Source organism: Montipora foliosa, chromosome 8 (assembly GCF_036669935.1).
Source record: "Montipora foliosa isolate CH-2021 chromosome 8, ASM3666993v2, whole genome shotgun sequence".
Classification (NCBI taxonomy): domain Eukaryota; kingdom Metazoa; phylum Cnidaria; class Anthozoa; order Scleractinia; family Acroporidae; genus Montipora; species Montipora foliosa.
In genome coordinates, this window is record NC_090876.1 from 36,126,250 (window position 1) to 36,130,423 (window position 4,174).

A 4,174-nucleotide genomic window follows, 5' to 3' on the forward strand; every position below is an offset into this window, starting at 1 on the left:
GTGATTTGACCTGTTTTTTTCTTTTAATTTTAATTTACCGTTCCCATTAAGATGGGCACATGATCGAAAGGCAGAGTGATAAAGCCTCGATAGGAGTACTAGGGCAAGGTAGCTTGATATAAGATAACTTTTCCATCCTTGTTTCCGATAAAGGATTTAAATTGTTTTTAGCCGTTAAAAATCACGTGATACATTTCAGATGAAAGAGCGAGTAGGAAGCTAAGCATGCAGATTTCAAGTTAACGTCGATTGGATAAATGCTTCCTCGTAGAGTAGCTGTTTTTCAGAAACAACTGAGGTCACTAGCACAGTCTAGCCAAAACAGAACCTATACCACAATCGTTTCTCTCTCAAAAGAGGATTTATTTATACTTGTTCAGTTCGTTCAGTCTTTTCCTCGTGTCCTTAATCTAGATAAAATCTTCAACCAACTGGTCAGTTCCGTGAAAAATTATACCCTATTCTAGACACAAACGCTCTGATTTATATACCCTATCCTAGAGTAAACTACTTGAAAAGCATACCTTTCACAGCGGCACATAGCTACATAGCTCATATATGGCAGTACCCCCCTCCCCCCTTCCGGGGGGCTTCTGGCCCTGTGATGACGAACATCTTCGACAATATCAACGGTGACAACCCGAATTTTTCATCAAAGGTAACAAATTGAATAAGCGCCAGGAAAGATGCAGTCACAATGCCGCCATCAAGGACATTAACACGGTATTTAAACTTCATTTACAGAGAAGAAGTCATAAGAGTCAAGCTTTTGTGTAACAACAACAACAACAAACGCTGGGCCATTAGATCTTCTGCTTTGTTTCACAGTCGAGCTGTGTGTCGGGTGGCGAGAATGAATTTTCGAGAATCCAATATTTGAATTTCGCTGTGTATTTAGCTGGTACTTGAAAAGCATACAGTTGATCATTTTTGCAAAATAACATAAGCAATTAAACTTTCTTGGGGATGTTCTCCCATTTCTGAAATTCTATACTTCGAAAATGCATCGCCGCGTTCCCGAGTCCCGACGTCCTCAATTCCCCTAGTTCACACGTCCCCACGTCCCCACGACCCCGAGTCCCCACGTCCCCGTCCCACTTTCGACACAGCCGGAATAAAGAAATTTGCGGTTGACAAAACTACGGTCTGCCACTCCGGTAAGGCTCAGTTCGTTATCAGCGGTCGAAGCCGTGGCCATTGTGGTGTGGAAACGTACCTTTAGAAAGCTGCTTTCCTGCAATATTACCGCCTGAGGTCATCCGCAGGACTGCTAGTGCAGGCTGTGTCGAAAGTGAAGTGAAGTGAAGTGAAATACTGGTTAACAGTCATTTTCCTTCAAAAGACACCAGGTTGTAGTCGTCAAGGCGTCTGTACGTCTCGATGTCGTCAAATAAAGTTCTCTGTAGAGTGAAGATTCTGTGGGAGTGGTTTGAGTATAGCAGTCAACTGTTTAGATAGTTGGTACGTGGTCGGAGACCCACATAGCGAGACTGCCGAAGGTCTCTCAGGTGTGTTAGGTTCGGTAGTTTCGTTCGTTGATATACGCGCCGCACCTTAATCAATAAGATAGGACTAAAAACCGTAGTGATCCCATCTTACAACACTCCTTCGTGAACACTGCGGAACATTTAGGAACCCAATTCTAAACCAAACGTCTTTCAGGGAACGGAGTTTCCGGTGTTGTGGTCTACCACGGGCTTCTTTACCGCGCGCAGCAAAATATAGCCGCTGTGGCACTGAGTGGTATATCTAAAAAGGCTTATGGTGTAGGACACCATATAACGAGAAACAGCCATAAGTGTAGAGATCTTATGCAAATATATTCTTGTTTGCTCTTAGAAACACTCGCTCAAAAGACGTCGGTTTTGAAGAGGACTTTGGGCCCGGAAAGTTTCAGTGAATAGTTATCCAACATTTTGTTGAGGGAAACTATTGAATATCTAACTTGTAACTTCTATTTTCGGAGTATACTTTACAGTCGCTCAATATTTGGAAACTGAATAATTCGACAGAATATCAGTCATGCAGTATTTGTGTCCTTTCAATCAGAGATTACGAATAATTCAAAAATTCTTACCACAGCGGATAAATAAGCAAGAAAAGCGCCCAAAAAGCGAAAAAAAAAAAAACGAAGTGGTATAAAAATTAGAAAATCCAAGAAAGGAACAAAAGCAAATCTGAATCTGTACGAGAAGAGGATAATCCAATATGGAAGAGGGCAAAATGTTTCATTTTTGGAGTCTTCGTTGAAAGGAAGATATTACCGAAAAAGAGAATAATTAATAGAAATTATGCCATGCACTATCCCCTGCAATAACAAAGAAAATCAAATCGCATGAAACGAAACCCGATTGGGAGCGACTCACTGGGTCAATTCTTTGAACACTCGAGCCACATAAAGCAACAGAAAGTGGGAGTCGTTGGAAATAATATTTTCCTTGGTTAAATTTCGCACCAACAGTGCAAAGACCACAAATAACAAACTTTTTTACCTCTTAAATTTTGTTTGCTTATATGAGGCACCTAGCACATAGCCATATCTGAATATATAATATATAAATAAATATACATGTATGGTAATATATTAATTATCGATATATAGATTTTTCCAAAACGTGAACCCGCTGACTGAAAATGCCCGACTAGCCATATACGAAAAAGCGTGTCCTAGAGTTGCTTAATAAAATGATTTGAAAGTCATTTCATGATCCTTTCCATAAAAGAAATCACAGTAACAATGGTTTTACAATATTTTGCAGTATTTTATAACGTCTTTGTAGCATTCCCATGATTTACATATAATGTTCAAATATCAAATATTTTTTCTTAGCCTTTCTCTTTTTTTCAGGAAAAACTAACTTTAAATATGAGTTACGACTCTTTTCATAAGCTAACAATTTTCTTGTTTTACCTTATATCACTTGTTTATGGCTTTAAGGTCTATTTGATTTTTTTAAACCTTCCTAAAAAATAAATACTTAGATATCAAAGACCTTATTCACATTATTTTATAATGCCTATCACCTCAAAAAAAGAAAGAGAAAAAAAAATTTTCCGCTCAGCAATTCTCTGCACTTGTCTAACACTAATCTTTAATTGCTTTGCTACACTCTCTCCTTTTAAGTCACTGCGTGTTTTAGAGGCTCCTGACAAGTGGAATAACAAGGTGTAATTTGATATAAGACCGAACAAGGAAGAGGAATGGGTTTAATGCCAGGTTGACGTCACAAACTGCTTTGAAAACAATGATGCACGTTTTGACGTCAACCGAGTATCGACCCATTCCCCTTCGTTGCTCGAACCATGATTACTTTTCCCGTCTTTCAGAGCGATTAAAGTGAATTTTCAAAAAAGAGGGTTCTAAAAACACAATGTATTTGGGACGATTTCGGAAAATAAGTAAGTGGAAAAGTTTGTCGAGGTTATAGGCACTTTAAAATGTCCGCTTTTTCAATGATCTTAGTGTTTGTATTATAATTATCCGTTTCAAGCCTCATTTAGGGTTGAGCAGATTGTGTTCATAAAAATGGAATAAAATGCTGCTGGCACTGCTCTTAGTTTTATCGAATTATTCCAGAAATTATGTCTAAAATTCCTTGTGCCAAGGAAATGACACCCACACCCATTCGGTACACATAATAGCGATTCAGAAGTGAGTTTTTGTTGGATATCTGCTTCTTCTGAATTAGATGACTTAAGATCGATGCTTCTGGAGGCCATATTTGTTTTGCCTTATAGTTAAAGAGAGGGATCTAGTAATTAGGCAAATATGCAACGTAGTTCCCAGTCCCAACTCCACAGAATAGGAAGAATGCAATAGACCAGTTATTCAGTCCGAAACAAAAGGCAAAATATCGAGGCTCTGGGGAATAAACTCATACAAATCCTTTTAATTTACTCCCCAGAGCCTGGAGATGATGCAGTTTGTTTAGGACTGAACATTGGTCTATGTCTTAGCTTATTTGCTTTAGAACGTGCAGAACTCTCCTTAGTATGCTCGAATGCTGTTTTGAAAAAGTATACTCGTTTGCTCTAATTATGCTACAACAAGTTGAAAAAATAGTGGAGACACTTCACCTTCTAGGGGCGTTATTAAATTCCCTATTAGCTCTCACACTGCAGCCCCCTTCCCCCCCACCCCCCCCCCCTTCCCCCTTATCAGTGTTGCTAACAA